The sequence below is a fragment of the Triturus cristatus genome, chromosome 5_1 (assembly GCF_964204655.1).
Source record: "Triturus cristatus chromosome 5_1, aTriCri1.1, whole genome shotgun sequence".
NCBI classification, from domain to species: domain Eukaryota; kingdom Metazoa; phylum Chordata; class Amphibia; order Caudata; family Salamandridae; genus Triturus; species Triturus cristatus.
Window position 1 is genome coordinate 820,149,332 of NC_140587.1, and position 26,841 is coordinate 820,176,172.

At 43.4% G+C, this 26,841-nt stretch overlaps 1 long non-coding RNA gene across 1 annotated transcript in view; it reads right to left on the reverse strand.

Moving 5' to 3' along the window:
• Positions 1–18,356: 18,356 nt before the first annotated feature.
• LOC146831522 (uncharacterized) overlaps positions 18,357–26,841 on the reverse strand; it is a 31,376-nt gene continuing 22,891 nt past the window's right edge. Inside the window, exon 3 of the long non-coding RNA XR_014961307.1 lies at positions 18,357–18,968. This is a non-coding gene — a long non-coding RNA (uncharacterized LOC146831522). The remainder of the gene's footprint in view (positions 18,969–26,841) is intronic.

Genomic DNA, 26,841 nt, shown 5'->3' on the forward strand with positions numbered 1-26,841 from the left:
CCAATAGGTCTCGCCTTTGGGACCTTATAAGTGTGTAGCCATGCAAAAGTTAATGTTGTTTCAGTAAGGATATTGTGCTGCATAACTAAATACTTATAAGGTCCCAAAGGAGAAACCTATTGGCTATACCAATGCTTGTTTTTTTGGTAGGCACGGGGAGATTAAGTGATTTGCCCAGAATCACAGCATATTTGAGCCTCCCGCCAGACTGAAACCTTTGTTCCGCAGCTTGAAAGTCAGCCGCTCTGGCCGTTAAGTCAAATCATACCAGAATTTAATGGCCGAAGGAGATGTGTTGTGTCGTATCTTTCGCCCTGCTGTTGCTCTAGCGGCAAAGTGTGCTCTTTTTTTGCTGGAACTGTGAAAATTGAGAGCTGGGCGGGAACGAGTGCACTTGAAGTGCAGCTATTAATAGTGTTGAAAAGATATCTGTTGATACACTCGCATAAGTAGTGTTTAAATACAATTGCAAATATACAATGATTTTCTATATGTTTTGATGTATTTTTTCTATCATAATCAAAGTTTATTGTATAGCAAAGGCAATCACAATTTTACAGCTATAAATAATGGCGTGTAAGAAAAAGTGATTACATGTTCCCCGACATGTTGTCTTATTTTATTAAAAACCATTATTAAAATTAATCGAAAAGCATCTGAAAATATAAATAAAATTTGTTTAAATACAATATTGATACAATAAATATTTCAAACAACGCTGATTTATAATTTATAAACAAAAGTGCAATATTTTAGAGAAGTCAAAAACCTAAGAGGCACTCTCGGGCATTTGAATCATGGTTAGATATTTGATTGTAGTCTTAACATAATCTCCTCTCATCTTTAGGTCCGAGAGGAATTCCACAACAACGTGTTGAGCAAAAAAGGATGTCAGACAGTAGGAGGCTGGTTTTGACAGTGTACAAATATTCAGTTTTCATCCTATTTACTGCTGCTTTAGCGATTGGCGACTTAGCTCATCAAAAACACGACGCAGATGGGACAGGAGTTCAACAGATTTTTTTGCACAGAAGCAGAGTCTTTATAGAGGTTATGATTTACGCTTTCAACTAACTCTGTCTCTGATCGATAGTGTAGCCTATCTTTTACGGTGGTGTAGGTATTCCTGGGACAGGATGTGACCTTACGGCTAGAGTGGTCGACCTTGTAGCTAGGGAACCGGGTTCGAGTCTTGGGAAAGACGCTCAACATCCTGTGATTGCAGAGAAATCACGTATCCCCCTCTGCCTAACAAAATTAATGTGTCTTTCTGTAACGCAACGTGTGCTCATGTAAAGCGTTCTGATACCTTCGGGCAGAGTTCGCTATATAAAACTCAAAAAAGAAAACAAAGTGCTCCTTTAAAGGAGAGATTCTTAGCAGCAAAGTTGTACAAACTCAAGTCATGCATAATTTAAGAATTTACGTGCCAAAGTATGGTTTTGTTACAGAATATTAATGTTCTATTTCTGTATAAAAGACAGTGCATTTAAAAAAAAATCGTGGATGGCATGACTAACTTCAATATGGCTCAGCCAAGCCCTGAGTGTAGCAGCCCTATTGTGAGCTCAGAAGAGGTCGTCAGATCTTGTCGGGCGGCTACATTGTTATTATAAATATGAAATTAAAAGAGCATTCTTAAAACCTTGTTTTTGGCATTCATTTTATATTGCGCATATCACATTTCGGTAATTTATGTGCATAATTGTAAGTGCATTGTTTCAACACTCCTTGTATGCCTCCTGATGAAATTAAGAAGCAGCCTAATTAAAGGGGTGTTCTTTTGTGTTGTAGCTTTACTTGATTAAATTAGGTAATCTCATTTCAAAAACGAATTTTTGCATTGTTCTCTGTGAATTGAAATTAAATTGCTGCCTTGTGTATTTTACTTTTTAAATTGATGAGGTAGCAAGCAATTATTTTCGCCCCCCACATCTCCCCCGCATTCCTTCTGCCCTTGCCTAAACATTTCCCATGCTCATCAGGTGTGCTGAGTGACTACCATGCTGGACGATAACACTTGAGCTTGCCTTCCATTTTGAATTGAACGTGCCCACACCTGCCTCCTATGCAGCCCCCAGTCGTCCTAATAAACCATCTCTTGTGTGACTAATGGAAAGCAAGGGGCCATGCAGTGTGTGGTGTATTCACTTATTTTTTTCAGTTAAATGATGACGCCTGCTGTACAGTTTCTGTTATAGCACGCTCATTCTCTTCTCACCCTCATCCCAGCTTCTCTTCACTAGTTCTCATCCATCTTCCCAACATCTCATCCGCACTTTTCAGCCTTACTTCTCATCCATTTTCCTTACTGCTCATCCCAATGTCTCATCCATCATGCCTACTTCAAATCCCTACTTTTCATCTATCATCCATAATCCCTATTTCTCGTTCCTCATTTTCAACCCTCATCCCTACATCTGATCCTTCATCCCTACTTCTCATCCCTACTTATACAACATCCCTACTTCTTGTCTATCATCCATAATCTCTTCTTCTCTTTCATCGTCTCCACTTCTCATCCTCCCTTCTTCTCACCCATCATCTTGAACCCCTACTTCTCTCCTTTACTTTTCATCCAGAATCCATCATTTCTCCTTCTGATCCCTTTTTCTCACCCACCACCCATACATCTCCCTATTTCGCATCCCTACCGCTCATCCAACATTCCTACTTCTCATCCCGCCACTTCCCATCTATCATCCCTACTTCAGAGTCGAACTTCTCACCCATAATGCATCATTCCCATTTGTCATCTATCATTCACCATGCCTACTTCTCATCCATCATCCTTACTTCTCATCACTACCTTTATCCATCATCCAGAATCCATACTACCATCCTTACTTTTCCTCCATTATCCCTGCTTCTCATACTGTTTTTCATCCAACATTCCTACTTCTCATCCATCATCCCTGCTTTTCATCCTATTTCTCATCAGAATCGGACATCCTTACTTCTCATCCCTATTTCTCATCCGTCATTGCTATTTCTCATCTCCCCTTCTCATCCATCACCCCTGTGTCTCATCTGTACTTCTAATTCATCACCAATCATCCCTGCTTTAAATTCCCTCCTCTTATCCCTAATCCATCATGCCTACTTCTCATCCATCATCTACATCCATCATTCATCATCCCTCATATATTCCCCTTCATCCATCATCCATCTTTCTAATACCTCGTCCCTCAGTCATACCAAAACACTTTCACTCTTTCAAACACTCCTTCACACTGATTATTTGGCAACACCTAATCAGATTTAAGACAGTGGGTTGCATTCTTTGGACTATCCACTGAAAGACTGTCTTGTCTTCTACACGTGCTGGGTGAGGGCAAAGGAAAGCAAATACAGATGTGTGAATGTCTCTCCAGGGAATTCAATGCTTTAAAACATTCAGTCTTATTTATGGGGAATGCTCTGATGGTTTGGTGAATACAAGAGGCCTGTAGGGGTTGGGTCATATTTCACCACTGAAGAGAGGGCTATTTTAGTTCATCCTACGCAAATCTGTTTTCAGTTGTATAGGTAAGGAAGTAATGTTTTGGACTGATGTTGCCTTTAACGGTGAGTACTGTTGTTTAATTTCCTTTCATGCAGCTTGTAGATTTCAGGTCTGGCTTGGCTTCCTGTCCTGATCATAATTAAACTCTCCAAAGGACATCAATTGCATTGGAAACCAGGAAGAGAAACTCTTGAACAGAAGTAAATGCAGATTCAATACAAATAAATGCTAGCATGTCACCTGTTACTTTAGAACTGTAACCAACAGTCAATAATGTTGCACCCCACTGCTGCAATGTACCACCTCCTATTGGTTCCATAATGTGACCCACACACAGCCTTGTAATGTACCTCACTCATGATGTATATCACCTGTTACTTTTCTAGTGCGGGGTCCAAGGACCGCCATCCTGTCCCTTGTTTGGCAAATGAAAGAGCACTTCAAAACAGGCATCAAGCTGATAGTAAATACCATCAGCTTCTCTCATACAGGTCTGACTACCACAATTGATTTATAGTATTGATAATCTCATACACATACTACACAAACACAAAACACGTTACACTTCTTCACAATAAGTACAGTTTAGGCAGTCCTTATGACAGGCAACCAACACACTTATGATAGTCCATAATCTGTGATATTGGTTTCACATACCCAGCAGCACTCAACAACTGCAACAAACACCATTGTTCTAGTCACCTAAAAATATTCATTCTCTGACACCACAAACTAGGCAGAACTTTACAAGCTTGTACACATGCCAGGGCGCCTAAGGCATATAGTCTTCGATTATAAGTGGACCAGAGCATTACCCCTGTGCAAAACATCTCTCCTTTCCCTCTGTTACCCCCATCTCTCCTCCCCAAACCTGTCCCACACTGGGATGAGCAGAAGAAATGGTTGATGATGGATGGGAAGAAAGGGGGTGGATGATGAACAATGGATGAGAAGTAGGGATGATGGATGAGAAGTAGAATTGAAAAAAAGGAATGATGAATGACAAGTAGGGATGATGGATAATGGATGAGATGTAAGGATGACGGCTCACAAGTAGGCATGAGAAATAGGGATAATAGATGATGGATAATGGATAGAAGTAGGGAATGAAAAATATTCTTCATCCCTATTTCTTATACTTAGTTCTATTCCATCATACCTTTGTCTCATCCATCATCCATAATTATCATTCATATTTTTAAATTCATTAGCCATCATGAGGCAGATGCTCTCTAAAATTTTAGCAATTAAAAAAACGCATTGAGACGTATCGGCTCTACAGATTCTTGCTGCTACTCTGTAGTGGTGGATACCATGAAAACGGCATAGGGAAACTATCCAGCGCCTTCTCTGCTTAGAGTACATTTAACAAAAGAACAATATATGTTCTGTTGTTTTCTCAGCTTCTCCACATGCAGGACAGGAATTGGTACCCCCGTGATTTGGCTTTCCATTTACAAGTAAAAGATGCTAAAGGTAAGGTGATGTCAGGAAGAGGCGGATCATGAGCCCCAATGCATACTACAGGACGTCATGTCTCCTAAACATACTCATGGAGAGGAAGACAAAGGTAACCAAGGGGTTAAACCTTACATTGTCTCCTCTCCCCTGCAGACCGAAACGGGATGCGCCCTCTGCGAGAGCCTATGAGCAGTCCTGGAGACAGGGAAGAGGGAGAGCTCGCGAGAATAGGAGGAGGTCCGTGAGGAGGAAGCAAGAAGTAGCAGGAGAGCGGAGGAATGCAGGGACGAAAAACCAAGAGACGAGCCAGCATCGAGAAAAAACAGAGGATGGCTGGACTGCAGAAAAGGAAGCCGAGGAAACCGCTGCCGGGGAAGACGCCCCAGAGGTGTGGAGTGAAGACTAGTGGATACCCCCAGGAGATGCCAACTTGCCGCCGCAGCTCTGGAGAGTTGCGGCCTCGGCGGTAAGTGAACGGGACGGAGCTGGGGTAAAGGTCAGGGATCACAGTGTAGAGACATAGGAATCCCTGGAGGGGGGGAGCATGTGTAAATAAATGTAAGAGGGAGGAACGGGGTGAATAGAGAACACCTGCACAAAACAAAGACATTGGATCTTGCACAGTTATAATACCTTTGGTCCGAGACGACCTAAGTGGCTATTAAAGAGTAAGTCAAACTGGTGCATGAATAGTGGCCTTGTGGAAAGAGGGAAGGCCATTTCGATTGCATTTAAGAGTCTTACTTTCTTTCTAATTTTGCTATTTTGTTTGAGGTTAATGCAATGAAGAGTGAGCTAAAGGAATCACCCTCATAGTATTTTCCTATTTCTCTTGTCCCTTGGTTTTGACTCTTCTTTACCATGCCCTCACCCAGCGCACTAAACCAGCAAAACCGGTCTTTCACATATTTTTTCTCTGGGTGTAGGTGACGGTTAGTACAATAGGAGAAAAGTAAGTTCACAACACTCACCGCCCATATTCTCTTTCTTTTTTAGCCTCCTGGGGAAGCCACCCATAGAGTGAAGAACATCCTGCAAAGAAGACCTTTTATGTTTAATCAAATCATGATTTTGAAGCGATTAGGTCCCATAGAGAGGTAGTCGTATCCTCACGGATGCGCCTGATACAATTGAAAGTGCTTTATAGGACTTACTTCACAAGAGTGACATTATACAAGATAGGAAAGGCCAACGACCAACTCTCCCTGTGATAATGCGGCAACATTGGCACCTTCTACCACGCACTATGGGACTGCCCGGCCGTTAAACCATACTGGGCATCAGTTATGAGCACAATCACCCAGGTTAGTGGAGCGCCCGTACCACCGGACCCTAAACTCTGCCTCCTAAATATGTGGGAGGCAACAGACCTGAACCACACAACCCAAGACTGGGCTACACTAGGTATGGTAACGGCGAAACAAAACATTGGTAGACTTTGGGGAGCACAAACTGCCCCAACGCTGGGAGAATTGCGCAAGGATATGGATATGGCCATGGCGGCCGAAAAGGCCACATATATGCACAGGGGGTGCCCCAAAAAATGGGAGAGGATGTGGAGAAAATTGGAATACATTCAGGGGAGTCATCTGTACCCCACCAGTTATAGAACCACTATCCGACGAGGATGACAGAACGAGTATACTATGCATTCGCTAGCGGATCTGTGCTATATACAAGATGCAACGTTAATCTATGGTTAAAAACCATGTATATTGGAAAACAAACTGTCATGGTAATGCGTCATGTTGCTAATGTTCCTAATACAAGTCTTATATTAAATAAAATGTTTTAAAAAAAAAATCATGATTTTGCTCCAACTTATTGCTGCATAATAAACAAGCCAAGATTGAGAACAGTATACTGCCTCCTAGCTTCTGTTTCTGCCACTCGCTCTGACAGGTACCCAACCTAAATCTGATATATAGTGATTTTGTGAATGGGGGGGGTGGTCATTTTCATCCATGTATTCCCCAGAGTGAGAGAATGGCTTAAATTAGAAAAAAAATTTGGTCTGTTTCCACAGGCCTGGCCGACTAATTAATTCAGACCCCACCTGATCCCAGTGCATTGCCTTCAGTTTTTTTTTTATTAGAGGAAATTGATCATGGATCTGTCCAATACTTTTCTAGGCCTAGTGAGTAACATGTCTGTTTCACAAAGGCCATTCACTGGAGCTTTCTGCCACCCTGGTACATATCTAATACATCTTGGAGGCCCTCTCTATAGTTAACCAATTTGGGGGTCGACCAGACTCGGAACGAATACAAAATTGGTCTAACCCAAATTAGATGGACAGTGGGCCGAATGCCTAGGTCAACTTTAAAGACTAGTGGGGTGCTTTGGGGAATTCTGAGTACCATTCTCAAGAAGTTGTTCTCTGCCACTTCCAGTGCATCTATGTTAACGTGACTCACAATTCCGCACCATAGATACCAGCAACTACGGCTTGTGCTCTTGAGGCTTCAAGAGTCAGAGAGGCTGGGTGGATAGAGGAATTATTTGCGAATTTTAATAATGCTGCCAGCCTGTGTTTTAGGATGAGGGTGCTATTTGTGACTTGACTTACCCAGGAGTTAGTACTGGATAGACGGATAGTCAAATTCATTCACTCTCTCTATCTCTTTTCCCTCAAGCAATATTGTTCCATTAAAACCTATGTGCGGGTGTATGGGAATGAATTTAGTTTTGCTTTCATTTATCACTAGGCCATGATCTGAGCAAAAGAGACTAAACTTGCTCAAGAGGGTCTCTAGGCCCTTAGGAGTCGTTGATATCAACAGCATGTCATCTGCAAGCAACATAGCTGGGATATTTGCGGGTAGTCGTTGTCTCAGGCCAGCAAGTAGTCAATCCATCTGTTAATCAACAGCAAGAACATTGTGGGTGCAAGTACACAACCCTGCCGAACTCCTTTATCGACCCCAAATGGGCCTGTTGATTCCCCATTGGGTCCCCATCAGACCTGAGAGAAGTTATCGCAGTAGAGACGTATAATGATGGCAACGGGAGGGTCAGGAATCCCCATTTTACTAAGGGTTCTCCACAGTCTGTCCCTGAGGACCATGTCAAATGCCGCTTTGAGATCTACAAAAGTGGCATATAGACTATCATCACCGAGGGCCAGCTCTTTCCACCTTACCAACTGAAACCTGAAGACCTGGTCAACTGTGCTGGTCTTAAGCCTAAAACCAGCCTGCAATTGGGTCAGAATTTTACTTTCTTCGATCCAGGACAGCAACCCATCCAGAATGATCTTACAAAACCTTTTTGGACTAGAGTCGACAAGGCTGACTGGCTGAGAATTCGCTGGATCCACTTTTTATCCTTTTTTGTGGATAGGGATCATCTCTGCCCCCTTCCACTAGTAGGGAATATCTGTGCCTGCCAGTATAGCATTAACAATGCAGCTGAGATATGGAACCCAAATGGCTTGTTCTGAAATAAAGAGGTCCACTCCTTGTCCCTACGCCTCATCCATCATCTCTACAACTCATCTATGTAGGTGTAGGAGAGTAGGATCTGCTTCACATGTTTACCCCCACTTTTTGCTGGTGTTTCACTGTTTTTCGACTTTAGTCTGGCTGGGACCCTGCTATTCAGGGCCCCAGCCTAGCTGCGTCCTCTCTAAATTGATTGCATGTACTTTAGGTACACTCCAGATTGAATTCTGGGTACCCTTGTGAGTCCCTAGTATATGGTATACTATGTACCCAGGGCATGGGTACCCCAAAGGCCTACCAGGGGCTGAAGCATGTATTGTGCCACCCCTGGAAAGCCATGCAAAATGACAACACAGGTCTTCTACTGCAGCCTGGGCACTATACCTCACCTATCACTGCACATGGTAACCTATCAGTCACCCCTATGGCAGGCCTTATCAATCCTGAAGGCAGGGTGCTAGGTTATATGTGAGAGGGTGCCCAGGCATCAGCTGAGCCCCTCTGCAGCCTTCAGAATCTCTTCTCCGGGGCTGTCAGTGGTGCAGCCTGACCATACACTCTTAAGTGCATTATATCTAAAACGGTTAATGCTAACTTTGGACTGACTGCACGGAAACATGTCGTGTTTGGTGTCAAACACCTTGGAATCATACCCACACATCAGTTCTTGATGTGAGGATATGATCCCACCCTTCTAGAGGGAGAGACATGACAGTACTGGTATACCTGGTAGAAATCTAATAGAGCCCTGGCATCACAAAATGGATGCTGCAGCTACAGACACGGGTCTGGCCTCCTGCTGCTGACTAAATCTCCGGCAGGGGAGGCCTGGACAATAGGTTTCCTGTCACAGGGAGGTGTAACCACCTCCCAGACAGGCTTATGTGTATTGGGGCTGGGTTGGAGCACTCTATGAGTGCTTTGAAGTCCTGCACTGGGGGCACATTTGGTGTCCCTGTGCATAGTCCAGCTCAATCCGGTTCAAGGGCTTCCAGCCCCTGCTCTGGCGTGAAACCAGACAAAGGAAATGGGTGTAGCCACCCCTCTTTCCAAACCCTCCCATAGGTGGGTCCCTAGAGCTAGTCCAACCCCTTCCTGAGGTATAAGTAAGGAACCTCTGTAACCAGAACTTTAGATATCCCTGGACGAAACTCTGAAGCTGAATCCTGGAACTTCGACGCTCTACTAAAGACTAGAGGACTGAAGAAACTTCCCTTGGGGTCAAGGAGTGACTCCCCTGCCTGGCAGCCACCAACAAAGCAATTTGCCGGTCTGCATCTCCGAAGCTCCTGCCGGACTCCTTAGTATTTGCAGCCCAGGAAGAGGATTTACAGACATCTCAGACGCCGACCCAAGTCCCCAGTAAAGCTGAGACCGCAGCCCTCGTGAGTAGCGTGGAACCAGAACTCCTGGTCACCGTGCACTTTTGCAAGTGCATTAACTTCTCGACATCTCTTGAAGTCGTGCTTGGGGTTACTTGTAGCCCCCACCTCGAGCAGAAGATCCACTGAAGATTGTTGGCCTAGTCAACCCTAGTGACCCGTTGGCTGCCATTTTGTGTTTCCTCTCAAGGTCCCTTCGCGATCCCTGATCCGTCAACTGGTGGGTCCCTGAGGGGGTAGCTTTGAATTTCCTTGGGCTTCCATGGTTGCTCCAGACGTGCCCTGACTCCCAACCAAGTGGTGAGTCCCTCAGACCTTGCTGGTCTGTACCAAAGCATCTTTTTCCTTTCTGTGTGGGTTGCTGTTGCCAAGGCTTGTTGCATCCAATCCCAGCACCGACGCTGCAGCACTTGATGTCCTTTGTGGGACAGCTCAAACCCAGCTCCTGGTTGTCCTCAACGCCTCCTGGTCCTCGTGGCTGAAGAGTCAAGCTTCACCTCTTTCGCCTGAAATCACCCGACATTGGTGGCCATCCACCTACCGCCTTCCTGGTCACTAGCAAGTGACCCAGACTTTGTCCCCTCTGCTTTCAGGTTCTTCTCGACTTTGACCCAGGCTTGGATCTCTTCGGACACTTCGCATCTTCCTGACAGCAGCACTTCTTTGCCAGCTCCCATTGAAATCAAAGACGCGACCCAACACCATTTGACACCTATGCTCCCGGCTTCCCTGGGTGAGGTAAGAAGAGTACTCCGGTGCTCCCGTAGGTATTGGCCCTCGAACTTCCTAAGTCCCAAAGGGTTAGGTACTGACTCGTTTCTAAGTGTCCCTAATCTTTAAAAATCTAACTGCAACTTTCCCCATAGAAGCTAACGGGAGCGCGAGGCTGTGTTCTCACACCGCACACGGCCCCCGTGGGTCCCCCCGTGTCACTACCATGGGTAGTTCCTTGGGGTCCCAGCAATTCTACAGGCTCTAGGCCTTGTGTCTAGTTCAGTCGTTGTTCTTATACCACTATTTTAGTACATGGTTTGGCTCGCCCCTAGGGCCTGACGTGTATTTGTGCTATTTTACTGTCATATTTGAAGTGTAACTTATGTGTTTTGACCTCTAGCCTCATAAAGAGACTAGGAGGGTGTGTTTAGACATAAATACATATATTTTATATATATACCTGGTGTAGTTGTCTTTCATTTAGCCACTCAAGAGATTATAGACTGGTAAAACAAGCTGCTTTACATTCCTTCAAGACTTAGCCTGAAGGCTGCTCTCCATAGCTACCACTAGGATAGCTTTCAATAAAGGTTGTTTTTAACCTATAACCAATAAGGGGTTGTTTGGACTGGTACAGTGTTCCCACTGTAACTAGTGGACAGCATATACCAGGCCAACTTCTCACAGTAGGGTCCTCCCCAGCCCAGGAGCATGCACAATGAATATGCAACACATGAAGCTCTGGATTGTATGTCTTTATTCCTCAGCATAAAATCACACACTGCACTCTCATTACATTATAACCGTTAGTAACCACACCTTAACAAATCCCAGCAGATTACGTAATTTCTTGTTGCGTCCGTCTAGAGCCACAAGTGTCCTAGTGCACAGTCTTGCGACACTACATCTCCACCCTTCTTAAATAAAAAGAACAAACAGTAGCCACATCATATTTCTTCAATAAGGTGTTGAGGCGCTCAAACTAGCCGGCCAGATAGAGTGGTATGAGATGGTTAAAATGCACTCTGATTTTGCACCAATGGAATAGGTTCTGATGCTTGATGTTGACTATCAGACGGGGTCGCCTCATTCATGATTGCAGGAGCTGGTGATCTTCGAGGTAGGTGCTTAAAGTGCAACGAGTCCCACGTGATGGACTTTCCGAGCCACCGCCATAAGTCCTTTACATGTAACAACCCTCAAAGGATCGACATCTGTTTTCTGCTTTAATTTCTGCTTGACCATGACCCAGTCACCTTAATTGAAGGCTGTTTCTTGAGCACGCCTCTTACGATTGGCATATGTTTTCATCTGGCACTTCCAAGAAGTGTCCGTGACACAAACCTTATCAGCATCAAACATTCGGCCTACTGTCCACTGTGGTAGTTTGGTTCCAATGGCTCTTTCAAATGGCAAGGTGGCAGGACTCTCACCCGCTGTGGAGTGTGGAGTTGAATGATAGGCATGGAGGGCTTGACATAGGGCCTGGTTTAACGTGATTCATTCCACAACACCACTAGCTTGGGCCACAGAGGTGTGCTCTTTTGATGCTTGACATTTAGTCTGACCAGAAAGTCCTTGAATTCTTTGCTATTGAACAGAAGATCATTGTCAGATTTGAGAAAAGCTGGGATAACCCACACTGTAAAGATGCCATCAGTCGTTCGATTACTTTGTCATGGGTAGTTGAAGATAATTTCTCTACTAATGGAAAACATGAATACTAATCAATGACTACCATGAGATGATGTCCGTTTTCCAAAGCCCAAAGAAATCAACTGCAATTCTTTCCCATGCATGTGCAGGAAGGTCAGACATTTTCAATGGGTGTTGCATCACTTTGGGAGACAGGCAGTTGCAAAGATGTCACTCCTTTAGTTCCTTCTCCAATCGCTATCCTAGGAGCGGGACCACACTCTCTCTTAAGGCTCTTTTGGTTGCTCCAACGCCACAACGTCCTTCATGAACTAGTTCAATTATGGCTGTCTTAGACTCTCAGGTATGACGATTTGTGAGCCTCTCAATACAAAACCTTCCTTGGTAACAGACAGTTCATTCCGCACATTTGTGAATTTTTGAAATTCAACTTCTTTCCGAAAATAGTGAGCAGCACTTGGTGATCTGTAATGATAGTGAAATGCTTTTCGTATAGAAAAACATGAAGATGTTTTCAGGCCCACGCTACAGCCAGACTTTCCTTCTCCGGCTGAGAATAGACACGTTCTGTGGTCAGACAGACTTCGACTGACATAGGCCACAATGTGTTTCTGAGCATTCGGATGACCATTATGTTGAGCAAGGATTGCCCCAGCCCCACCGGGCTTGCATCAACTGTGTTCGCAGTATGTAACTTAGGGTCAAAATAAGCCATCTCGGTTGCATTTTCAATAGCATGTTTTATTCTTTTGAAGCTTTGATCACACTCCGCAGACCACTGGAGAGGAACATTTAATTTTGTCAAGTCTCTCAATGGGGCACTCACATTAGCAAAGTCATGAATGTACCTTGTGCAATAACTGGCCATGTCTATGAAGGATTGCATCATGCTGACATCCTGTGGGGGGCAGGTAGCTGATAGTGCTTGCACTTTGTCTGGGTCAGGAGTCATTCCCCATCAGAGAATATGAGGCCAAAGTATTTGAGTTTGGTCTTGTAAAACTCACAATTGGCAGCATTTCAAGTGAGACCTGCATCAGCAAGTAACTGGCACACTCGTGTAAGAGTCTTATTATGCTCCTTTTTTGTTGTCCCAAATACGTCATCATTGTAATTAAAAGAATGTATGACATGTTGAATTATTCAATATATAAAATCCTGACATATTTCTGCAGCTGTGAACACTCCAAAATGTAACGTCTTGTATCTGAACAAACCAACATGAGTCTAAAAAGTCATAATGTCCCTGCAGTTTTCTTCCAATTATCGTTGATGGTATCCCCTGTTCAGGTCAAGACGAGATAAGACTTTGGCACCGTTCAGTTGGATGATCATGTCCGCTATGCATGGACCAGGATGTTTTTCTCTCTAAATTGCTTTGTTGGCCTGGCACACATCAACACAGTTGCGCACTGCTCCTCCACTTGAGCACCCCACTATGGGTGAAACCCATGGTGTAGGACCGGTGGAGCGCTCAATGATGTCATGTGGAAAGCAACTCTGTGGTGTCGCTGGGAAACAAGGAGAACGTCCTCATTGATGTGAAGTTTACGCTTGGGGCAATGTCCAAATGAGTTATGTTGTTTCGTGTGGTGGTTCACCTTTGTCTTTTGTTCTTCCTTGCAAGCAGCCAAACCTGCATGTGCCTGTTGTTCCTTGGTCGATGCCATCATTGCACATCCATCTTCTTCACTGGTGCTCGACAATGACGTTGGAGCCATTGTAAGATGAACTTGACGACGATCAACTTTGTCTGGTTTCTACTTGTCGTAACTGATGATGATTTTAGGCTTTGCGGGCATGGCTGGAACGCTTCTGGAACCTTCTGACATCAGTTTTGTCTTCTTGCTGTGACATATATTCTCATTTGCTTTTCATACCGCAACCTTTCCATGTTTGTCATATAGCTGGACAATCGTCTTCATCGGGATATGAAAACCCACATCGGAAACACAGCTTTTTCTTCTTTAGACGCATCGACTTATATGCATCTACCTTGTACTTGTGCTTGCTTTTCACGACCAATACGGATTCATTTTTAGCTGTTCCAGCCTCCATATCAGCGGCTTGTCGATCCGCTCTTTCCTCCGCTCTTACATCTATTAGTACTTTCTCTAAGCTGAGCGTCTCTCTCAAAAAAGAATCTGAAAGACAGCCATCGATGACTCTGAGATGTATGGCTTCTTCATCATTAAACTCACTAAAGCCAATCAAGTCTTTCAACAGACTCATCCATTGTTTCACCAACTTGCTACCCCGCTTGATTAAAAATGTGTCTTTCATAGTTGACATTTGGCATCGGATTGAACTTGGCTTCCAACGCTTCCCTGATGAGATGGTATGATACTGCATCAGCTTGTGATATTTTCTTTCACCCTTCTTTCACTTCTTCACCAGCAAGATTCTTAAAGTACTTAATTATTTCAGATCATCTACTTCTTCCAGTACGTCTACGAAATCATCAAAAGTCTTGATCCATGCAGTCCACCTGCCGCTAATATTCTGCTTCTTGTCCATGTCGAATGGCGGTTGTGGCTTTAGTAATGCAGCTGCACCCTACTTCACACTCTGTTTGAAAGCCATTGAAAATTTACACAAACCCGAAGGCCTTTTGGTGCACTGATTGCCACTTGCCGCTGTGCATGCATCGGCAGCTCAAACAGGTCTGGTCGTCACACCTGATTCAAGGTCGTGTGTCACTTCCCTTGATCTTGCTGGTAAGTGCGTTTGTACCTTCGTACCTTGTTATCACTGACTTTGGAGTTTCTGCATCATACCTGATTTAGCATTTAGCTTTGTCTCAATGGTGGCTCTGTGTTACACTGAGGTGCAGTATCTCTTCTTTTGGCCTTACAAGGGTTTTCGACCGGGCTTTTCGAATGCACCCCGCAGCAGGGCTTTCAACTTCTTTGAGGGCCTTATATGGGCTCAAGTGGGGCTTTGACTCCACACATGCCTAAGTCAAACTCCTTCTCATCAACTTGGGTGTACGTGGCACACACAAGCAGTTTGCTGTAGCATTGCAAACTCTAAGGGAGAGCAGTCTTGTTTCTTTGGGGCACAAATCCCCTACTCTTCGCCAGTTGTAGCATCCTCCCCAGCCAGGGAGCATGCACAATGAATACGACACACTTGGAGCTCTGGATTGCACCTCTTTATTTCTCAGCATACAATCTCACATTGCACTCTCATTACATCATAACTGTTAATAACCACACATTAACACCTCCCAGCAGATTACGTATTTACTTGTTGAGTCCGCCGAGAACCGCAAGGGTCCTAATGCACATAATCTCACGACATTACAATATATCATCCCTAATTCTTGTCCTTCCTAATCATCCATAACCCTTACTTCACATCACTACTTCTCATACATCTTACCTACTTCTCATCCTAACTTATTATCCATCATCATGATGTCTCATTCATCATTCATCTTCCTTTTTTCACATCCATATTTATTTTCCATTCTTCTTATCCATCACCCCAAATTATCATCCCTACATCGCATTCATCCTGCACCATCCCTACTTCTCATCCAAAATCCATCATTTCTACATCTCATTCCTACTTATTATCAATACTTATCATCCACCATCCCTACATCTCATCCTTGCTGAACAGCCATCACCCCAACTTCTTATCTATGAACCCTGTGACATGGATGTGACATCTGGTACCTTTCAAGTCAACTGAATGTCAAATATTCTATAAAATAAGCCTATATATGTAGGGCTTGATTCACGGAGCCATCCCCCTAGGTACTCCCAGACCTGTCACAAAGGAGAATTATCCACTCATAATCCAGTAGATGGTAAAAGGACTTGCTTTGTGTGCACTAATGGGAGCACATCTGCCTCCTAGGTAAGCTTACCCAACTTACTGAAAGAAGCCCTCATTCCTTATTACTTTTATGACACTATTCTTGCAACAAAGTTTAAATTCGGCACCTCCTATAGTTCCCAAGGTAGTCCTGTCCTTAACCTCTTCCGTGCGCATGACGGCCGGGAGCCGTCACGTGTCACGGTGGGCGTGTGCGCACGACGGCTCCCGGCCGTCCGAATCCCCGCCCACTAATGCAAACGCACGCACGCCGCGGGAATTCCCCGCGCATGGAAGGGGTTAAGAGACACTCATATTTTAAGTAGGGTTGAAACATCGTCGACAACACCTAGGGATAGTCTATTAAAGAAAGCACCTGAGAACAATCTGGTGCATCTTCTGTGGAATTGAAAAGAAAATACATAAACATCCTTGTACATATAAATAACCCTTTTCCATTTTTAAGACACTATAATGTCTATTTAAAATATATGTTTGGTTATGGTCACTTCACTGGGGTCTTATATGTCATTCGTATCTCCAAAACCACTACTCACTGAGTTTATTTTTGCGTCATAATTAAAATTAATATGTGTCGTATTAATTGGATGAACTAATGAATAAATGTATTACTCAGTTCGGCTGAATTGAGTATAATTTAATACATCCAGTTGGCTACTTTCCTTTAATTGAAAAACATTTGTATTTGTGCTCTTTAAATTCATATGCGGCAGATATATCCAGCATTATTGTTATTCTTTTCCCTCCTCTCACTAAACCAACACAAAATAAGAATGTACGATTAAATAAGATTGTTTTAAAAATGAGTTCCATTTGATCACTTGTTGCAAGCTATAATTGTTTCTATCCATAGCCTATATGTCACAATGAGATATAGTAAGCTTTATATTTTTCTATATGTGACTATGGACCATTGTGTTTATGTATATGTTTTTGCATTTCAAAATGTCAGGTACTACAAAGGACACAAATGAATACTTGTATGGTCATGGGGTTGTGAGGCCACAGGGGTCTTGTAGGGGCACAATTGTTCCAAATGGGACAGCACTCTCCTGCATGTATTATATCTAGAGTCTTGATGGACAAGGCTAGAATTTCCTCCACTACTACCTTCAAAAAGGAAGTAAAAAAATCCTATTGGCTAATTTCCTGCCTTAAAACAGCTCTGGCCCACTGCTCATTGAATGCCACCCCATTGACAATGAGATTGCTGGACATCTTTGAATCCCAGCATTCACCTGCCATGCTCATTTATGTAGCAAAGATTATCGAATACTCTTCTCCATGGTCTGCATCCCACGACTATCTTGCTGTATTATGTATACTCTTGTATTACCTATCCAAATTGTAAAGCGCTGTGATATCCGCCTGGGTCAAGTTCGCTTTATATAAAACTGTCTAAATAAATAGAAGTAGGGTGCTCATCACACAACCCCGATGGATCGAGCTGCTCTTCCAGATTCTCTGCATTGGCAGGAGAACTGCTCCCACTAAAGACTTCGGATGGTGTTTCTCCAGGCACCAGATTAGAAGTTGTTGTTTGTGATCTGGATGGTTGGCCTTAAAAAAACATGTTTATTAAATGATAGTGTATTATTGTAAAAAAAATACTTTATGTACATGATATTAGACTTTCTCCAACATAACATATATCCACAACTCATCACATTGAGAATCCTTACTGATTGTTTTTATTATTAATATTATTTAAATGTTTACTACAAATTCAAAGGGCAATATTTCTACTTAGACAGAGGGCTTATATTTCACAAATATAGCAGATAGCTCGTCTGCATTTTACAAGTGACAGAACATTAAATGCACTATTAATAATGCAGAAGGGAAATCCCTAAAGTTTAAACGGAGAAAGTTGTCCAATATACTCTAAGTCAGGGCCTAAATGTGGGCCATATTGAATGTTTTGATTTGAAATATGGTTTCACTTATTGAGGCTACAAAGGTGCGTGTGAATTTTAGAAAGCCAGTTATGTTTACTCTCCTGTCCGAGGCTCATTTGTACTGTGCCTTAGCAAACACCAGAGAAGTAGAATCCCTAAAAACATTTAAAGTCAATGATAATTGTAATCCAATGTATCCCGGATATGGATTTTATTTAGGACATTCAACACCATAAGAAAATAAGGTAGAGTTTTCTGAAAAGATATTTTAAAAACCAGGAGAAGTGATGTAAGAAACTGGATTATTATCTAGGGGGAGGGGGGGGGGGGGGACTAGCCACGTCAAGAAATAAAAAAACAACTTTTATCAGAGTTAACCATCAAAGGCACTAAATTTACGCATGCTCAACCTCATGATAACTATGACACAGAGCAGACACCTAGACGCAATGCTTAAAATATTTATGCAGTACCAAAACAGTAATAAAGTTGAAATGCAGAACAAGAGAACATCTCAAACACAATTAGAAAATAAAGTTACATTTAATAAACATAGTGACACCAAAATGGCTAAAAATCAAAAAGGGGAACTGGAGATATATTTGTTTAAATCTTAACTAGGAATAGCACCATGAAGCACAAAGTGGCAATGATAGTCAACGGTAACGGTAGACTGGGACCTAGGCACATGTGATGCAGAACGCGAATGAATCCAGGTCGAATACACCAACCATGTTCATCTTGGTCAAAAGGTTTTACCTTTTAACTGTAACCCTTTCAGTCCAATTCCACTTCAGGACTATACTTCCACATCCCGTGAGGACATTATGCAAGAAACTTAGAGACTCACATGTTGTAAGGTAGAGGCCAATAGCAGAGTCAAGTCCAGATCCATTTGCTACTGCTCAGATGGACATTTGCAGGAAAGGCCTCTTCTGGCTTGTTGTATCCCTGTAACCAAAACAGGTCAGTCTTGTTGGAGTCCACTTCTTTGTCCTAATTATAAGAGGGAGCAGGGCCAGTCCTTCAGGTCCCCTTTTGTAAAGCATGAATAGGCAATGATCTAAGGATGAAATATAATATCCCTTATTAAGCGTAAATTGGTGAAACTATGTGCATTATACTGGCCATATCAAACATTCTTTTACCAGCAGCCTGAAATTCTTCAAGGAACAGAGAGAAGAAATCAGATTAGAGATTTAACAATTTTCTAGGTATCTACAACTCACATACGCACTCCATCCATATTTGACACATGGTTTAAAGCTCCAGAGGTTATCCCACTGGATACTACATTGACCAGTTCTCAGTTGGCCGGATACATTTCCAAACACAAAGCAGATGAGGAGGAAGATTTGGGATCACTTGAAGAAGAAGAGTGGCTGTTTGCTCTCATGGAGCAACTATAATCACCAGACACCGTCTGATCTAATTTAATTACTTACATCATATATATCTTATCACCCATCACTTATGGAGTATACATGGAATTCCTGGCTTGACCTGTCTCAGGCGTAACACTGAAATTGGATACTTCTTATATATGGTCTGGACAAGTGGTCATTCAATCCTTTTGCAAAGTGGTGCAACATTATATACAGAGGTTCCTGGATCTTCTCCAAACCCTCATCCTAAAAATGGCTCGGCTTAAAATTGTCGCATCCATGGGAACTCCTCAGAATCTGGGCGATGCTCAAAGGGGTCCACCTCTCGACACCCTAAACTCTAACATATGTCGTACAGAGTATTGAGGTGATCAAGTGAGGGAAAGGAATTAGGGTAGGAACAGCGGGGAAAGGAATACCTGAAAACATAAAACACAATGGTTAATACATGACAACTCTCTAGCTACTCTCATATGATCTCACTAAGCGGTCTAATACTTGCAACCAAGCTCCACCGGCAGCTGTGTTCCAATATCCAACTCACTACTCAGTGATGATACTTTTCACACTGGATGAGGAGATACCTAAAACATAGAACACACTGATTCATACCTCACACAGCTCCCCCTCCTCTCATTCATTAAGCCACCTCCCCTAATCATACATACCCTAGTGGTTGTCTTTCCCTTTAATAAGAAACCCAGAGGCAAAGAAAAGAACAAGAAGGAAGAGACTTCAGACTATGAGGTAGGTAGTGCAGAATTCTGCTCCTTGATTACAGATGCTTCCTTCAGCACAAGAATTACAAAGGACAGGCTTTTTTATTAGTCAATGTCATTTTTCTCCAGTCCATAAATGAAATGAAAGATCCCTTATATATCCCATAGAAATCACAAATGTTCCAAGTGAAGCATAACGGAAGCCAAACAGAAATAAAGCACACCGGTGTTTTGCTTTCAAACGCTGGATAAAAACAAATCCAAGGGTTGCTGTAGAAATTAGAGAGCCCACCACTGTACCTTCCTGAGCATGAACGCTCAGTAAAACGAGTAGTGTCCAGCGCTGGGTTCCCCGTAATCAAGCAGCTGCATGAGCCCGTGCAGTGTCAGGACTCCAACAGCTGTTGAAGCCGAGGGCGCGGAGACAAGAACAGCAAGGCACCGACGCGTCTTCCAAGACGAGGATGCCTCTCCCGGAGCCCGGTGTTGAAGACTCTCTCTCCTGACTCCGGTGTGAAATTCACTGCGAGTCAACCTCCAAACAAAGAATGAACAGCTCTGCCGCCAGCAGATGGCCGGGGAAAATATGAAACCTGAAGGGTTCGTTCTTCCAACCAACGCGGACGAACTCTGGATCCTGTGGCCGCGAGGAAACTCCGTTCCTCACCATAGGAAATTACGCACATCGGCTGATGTGCAATTCCGCCTGAAATACTGGGAGCCCCCTCCTCCTCAGGCATTCTGGGAACAGTAGTTTAGGGCACATCGTCACGAAAGAGGATACTGCATTCACCATAGTCAGACCCTGACAGTTCGCCCTCCTCCCATGCGCCTCCTAGGCCCAGGCTTGCTTGGACAGCAGGTGTGAAAGCAGCGAACCGCACGGAGCGTGGACATTGCTGCTTGGTTCCCACGAGTCGTCTTCTGAGGAATATCCCTTCCAGGAGATGAGGTACCACTGCTGCCCCCGTCGGTACCTGGAATCCAGAACCCGACGCACCTCATACTTCAACTGCCCATCCCTAAGCACTGGAGGAGCTGCTCTGCGCCGGGCCCCCCTGGCTGGTTTCAATAAACAGACATGAAATACGGGATGTATTCGCAAGGACACTGCCGGATTTTATACGCGACAGGGTTGATTTTGCGCAGCACAGTATACGGGCCAATGAATTTAGAGTGGAATATGCTGCGAACTCTGAATCGGATGTTCTTTGTGGACAGCCACACTCTGTCACCCGGCTGATAGCACGTTTCCTTTTGTCGGTGACGGTCTTCCCATTTCTTATAGGTTTGTTTAGCCTTCTTCAAATTGGCCTGGACCTGTTGGTGCGTGGTTTGTAAGTTTTTGATGTGTTGCATCACAGTAGGCTGAGTAACCACATCACTCGGACTGTCACTGATAATACTCTAGCATGATACTGATTGTTGGCTCGAACGGGCGTTTCTTTGATAGAACAGTGCCATGTGTTGTTGTAAGACAGTTCGGCCAACCATAGTAATGAAACCCATGAGTCACTTGCTTCCCTGTAATAGCAACGGAGGTATTGCTTGAGTGTTTGGTTTAGCCTCTCTGTCTGTCCATCGGTCTGTGGATGGAAGCTGGTAGATAGGGCTGCTTCGACTTGCAGAGCTTTACACCACATACACCAAATACGGGCAATAAACTGAGGGCCTCTGTCGGACACTATAACTCTTGGGAGTCCATGTATCTGAAACACATGGTTCAACAAAAGCTGTGCCGTCTGCCCTGCTGTAGGTACGTTTTTGCACGGGATGAAACGGCCCATCTTAGTTAGACTGTCCACCATAACTAATATGGCATCGTATCCCTGATCCTTAGGTAGGCCAAGGACGAAATCCATGCTGATGTTTTGCCAAGGCTGTGATGGTGTGGGCATAGGTATCAGTTTTCCTTTTTTCTTGACCGACTCCCTCTTGTTACGGGCACACGTCTCACATTGGGCTATGTCTTGAACCATTCCTTCCCACCAAAATTGTCTTCTGACTAGGTGTACTGTTTTTGTGCACCCTGTGTGGCCTGCCCGTACGGAGTTGTGGCACCAATTAAACGCTTTTAACCTGTGTTCTATTCCTGATAGAAACAGTTTATTCTTGTACAGTGGCAATCCATGTTTGAGGGTCCTGATTGGCCCATCTTTGCCACCACACCAGGGATCTGTGTCTTGCCACTTCTTCCAGGAAATGTTCTAAAGTCACCGCACATAACACCTTACTGGGATAAACTATCGCTTCAGTGACTCCTTTGCGGGGTCCAAACTCCTCTTCCTGACGAGATAATGCATCCGCCTTTCGGTTTTCTGACCCAGGACGAAAGGTTACTACAAAATCGTAATCCGCAAAGAACAACATCCAACGCATTTGTCTCTGTGTGAGTTGCCTGGCTGTTTTCATGTACTGTAAGTTTCGGTGGTCAGTATATACAGTAACTGGGAAGTGAGCCCTCCATAAATACTGTCTCCACTCCTGAAATGCTTTCTTGATGGCCAACAACTCTTTTCTGCCACTGTGTAGTTGAGCTCTGCCACAGTCAACTTCTTGAACAGAAAGGCCACTGGATGTAACTGACCTGTGTGTTGGTCGCGTTGTGAGAAAACCACCCCAACCACTACATCAGAAGCATCGGCCTCCATGATAAATGGAATCTCGGTCTGTGGGTGTCCCAGTATAGGGGCCGTGGTGAAAGCCTTTTTGAGAAAAGAGAATGCTTCCATGGCCTCGGTGTTCCAAGAAAAAGGCATCCCCTTTTGTAGCAGACGAGTAATCGGAGAAGCCAGTTGGGAGAAATGAGAGATAAACCTACGGTAATAGTTGGCAAACCCCAGGAAGCACTGCACCTCCCTCACATTCCTTGGGACAGGCCACTCCTGCACTGCTTCCACTTTCCTCTCAGCCAGGCTCAATCCTGACGGACTCAATACCACCCCCAAAAACTCCACTACCGACACATGAAAGACACACTTGCTCAGTTTACAGAATAAACTATGGTCCTGAAGTCGCTGAAGCACCTGAGAAACGTGTTTCACATGTATATCCTGATCCCTGTAGTAGATCAGGATGTCATCTATGGAGACGACCACGAACCTATCAACAAAGTCCTTGAGTACCTTGAGTACATCGTCTAAAAAGAACTGAAAAGCTGTCGGGCGTTACATAACCCAAAGGGCATAACTAAGTATTCAAACAACCCATACCGCGTCTTGAAAGCCGTCTTCCACTCATCTCCCTCACGGATACGGACCAGGTGATACGCCCCCCTGAGATCAAGTCATGTGTAGACCTTAGCATCTCTCACCTGATCCAACAGAACCGAAATGAGTGGAAGAGGGTATCGATTCCTTACTGTGTCCTCATTAAGCATGTGATAATCGATACACGTACTCAATTCTCCATTAGCTTTGGAAATGAAGAAAAGGGGCAAAGCCGCAGGGGAGCGGGAGGGCCTTATGAAGCCAATATCGACATAATGGTCTAAGTACTCTCTTAGATGCTTAGTTTCTGGCTCCGACAGGGCATATACCCGACACGAAGGAATGGTAGCTGCCACGATCAAATAAATTTGACAATCATAAGAGCGATGTGGGGGGAGGGTTTCTGCTTTTTCTTCGCTAAACACCTCCCTGTAACTCGCATACTCCACGGGAAGTACTGTCTCTTGTTCAGAGGCGGTAGCTATATGGTATCTCTGAGAAAGAGCTAAAAGATGAGAACCTGGAGTATGCAGACAGTGTCTCCTACACTCCTCTGACTGGAACGCCACTGTCTTCTCTTTCCAATCCATACAAGGATTGTGTTGCCATAACCATGAGATGAGATATCACGCACACCAGTTGTTTATCAGAATGTTGTTAGATCTTAACAGGTGACGGCGTGCTGCTAGAGGAGCGACCCCTGGATCAAGGTCGGTAGATAATGTTAGTTGCACTGCCCCATCCGGGGTGGTGTCCCTCTATGCGCACAGCGCTGTAGGGTAACGAAGTTACCAGTCTTCTCAAACGAAAATTGAATCAGAGTTCATTTATTCATGATGAAAATATATTTGCCATGTTACAGACTTCATATGTTGTATCACAACGGTACCAACGGATATCCTCTATGCATTTCGGGTGGGAACCCTTCATCAGGAGGAATCCTATGACAAAAACAGGAGATAATGTGGCTTACCCCCTTAGGAGATTACATGATTTAACAAACGATATGCACAAAAAAGAATCGTAATGTTTAAACCATACAACTGGGTGTGTGACATATTCCATCCAAAATATCAAAACTGAAAGAGTATACAGTGTGTGAAAACACGCAATTGTGAGGAATCACCAAGGATGTTGTCAATATCCAGAAAAGTGGCTGTGCTGACATTCGCTAGTGTGAATGGTGCGACGAAGTGAGGCGTGGTAATGGTAACTCAAAAACAGTGCACGAGTGGGAATTAGAGAAACTTGATAGAAAAAACACCAAACGAGTGGAATTGTGCCGTATATTTCACTAAAATCGGTTCGACGCATGTAGAGAGTGCGCCGTGATAAGGCGCGATAATAGCAATAATAAGTGAAACGAAATCAAACACCAAAGTCAGAGAGGGTGATTAGTTGGGGAAGTTACCTCGGTTCGTTGATTAAACGGGCATAGCGAAAATATGCCGGTCCGGAAGGCCGTTAGTTGTGTGGATAGCCATGTTAAATAGGAAGGTAAATAGTTAACAGAAAAAGAGGACTCAAAGTGTAGCGGCCATCTTTGAGAAGGGAAATGGGCTTGTTGTTGTAACAGTATCAAATCACGAGTGTGAAGAATAGATAACAGGTGAAAAAATGAATCGAAGGAAAAACGAGTGTGTTAACTAATAACGGGAGATTAGTGAGGTGACTGTATGTGAACGCAGCTTGAAGATATCGGATGTTGGTTGGAAGGAATGTCAGGAACAATAAAGTTGGAAAAAATTAGAAAAAAGTTAAAGAACAACAATGATCCAAAGATATATTGGAAAAAAACAGGTAATGTTGGAAAAAATAGGAAAAGGTCAACTAAATAAACACTGAAAGCATTATAAAATTAATTTGAGATAATAGGGTAAAAGTGAAATCAGGAGTGTTCAAACTTTCACGTAGGCATCAATGCAAAGTCAAATGAAGCAACTGAGTTCGAGGCGGTCATTCAGTCCATGGGGCACCATGGAATTCATTTTGTATATCCAAGATGTTTCTCTTTGGATCAGAAATTTCCGGTTATCACATCCTTCTCTTAATGGAACTGTCTCACACACTAGGAAGCGTAATTGACTAACATTGTGTTTGTGTTCATTGAAGTGTATTGCTACTGTTGATTTGAGGTTGTTATTGCGAATATTGCTTTTATGTTCATTTAGTCGTGTTTTCATCTTTCTTTCCGTCTTGCCGATGTACGGCAGTCCGCATGGACACTTCAACATGTAAACGACGTTTTTAGAATCGCAGGTTGCTGACACAAAAAGTTTGATGTTATGGCCCTTGGTTGGATGCTGTATGTTGTTGCCTTTGATAATGTTGTTACAGTTACCACAGTTGTGGCAGGGTGTAGTGCCCTTGTATTCAGAAATGCACTGTGGGGAGCGTGTAGGTTTTAGTAGGTCCATGAGATTCTTGCTCCTTTCATAGGCGAACAACGGTTGATCTGAAAAAATGTGATTGAAGTCATGCTCCATTCGTAATAAGGGCCAATGCCTGAGAATAGATTTTCTGATGTTGAAACTTTCAGTTGAAAATTTGGTGACCATAACCATTCTAGGATGTGGTTCTGAGGATGTTGGTTGGGTGTCCAGTAATGATATCCTTTGTTTGTTCAACGATTTCTCAATGGCCTTTTCTAAAATTTGTGATGGATAACCTCGCTCGGCAAAGCGTCGTTCCATGTCCAAGGTTTGCTGGGTAAGCTGTTTCGGTTCAGAAATGATTAGTTTTATCCTGAGAATTTGTGAGTATGGTAAGTGACGTTTAAGTGATGGCTGATGAAAGCTGAGATAGTGTAACAAATTGTTTCTGTCCGTATCCTTCCTGTAAAGTGTGGTTTGAATGTGTTGATCAACAATATAAATGGAAACATCAAGAAAATTTATGTGTGTGTCGCTGATATGGAAAGTGAATTTCAATCTGTCGTTGATGGTATTAAGATTCTCAATCGCTTCCCTCAAGATGGTCTTGGAACCTCTCCAAATTAGAAAAATGTCGTCAATGTAACGAACAAACAGTAACAAATGGTTCTCCCAAGGTGTGGTGTGCAAAATGTGATCCAACTCAAACTTGTGCATGAACAGGTTGGCATAACAAGGGGCAGCACAATTGCCCATGGAAGTTCCGTTTAATTGAAGAAAAAATTGATTATTGTGACAAAAATAACTGTGATAAAGTGTGAAGTGTAAAAGCTCCATTAGGAAAACTTGTAAATCATGAGGAGTCTGTGATTGTAAAAGAAAATGTTCCGTGGCCTCTAACCCCATGTCATGGGGGATTGAGGTGTACAGGGAAGTCACATCTATTGTACAGAAGTACATATCAGTTTCCCATGGGGTGTTGAAATTAAGGAGAATGTGACAACTTGGTCATTAATATTTCCACAACTACCTTCAACAAATCACAACTACGCTTGCTACAGAAGGGGTCATCTTTTGTTCCTACCTATTCTAGCAAACTCAGTGGCTTCATTTGACTTTGCATTGATGCCTACGTGAAAGTTTGAACACTCCTGATTTCACTTTTACCCTATTATCTCAAATTAATTTTATAATGCTTTCAGTGTTTATTTAGTTGACCTTTTCCTATTTTTTCCAACATTACCTGGTTTT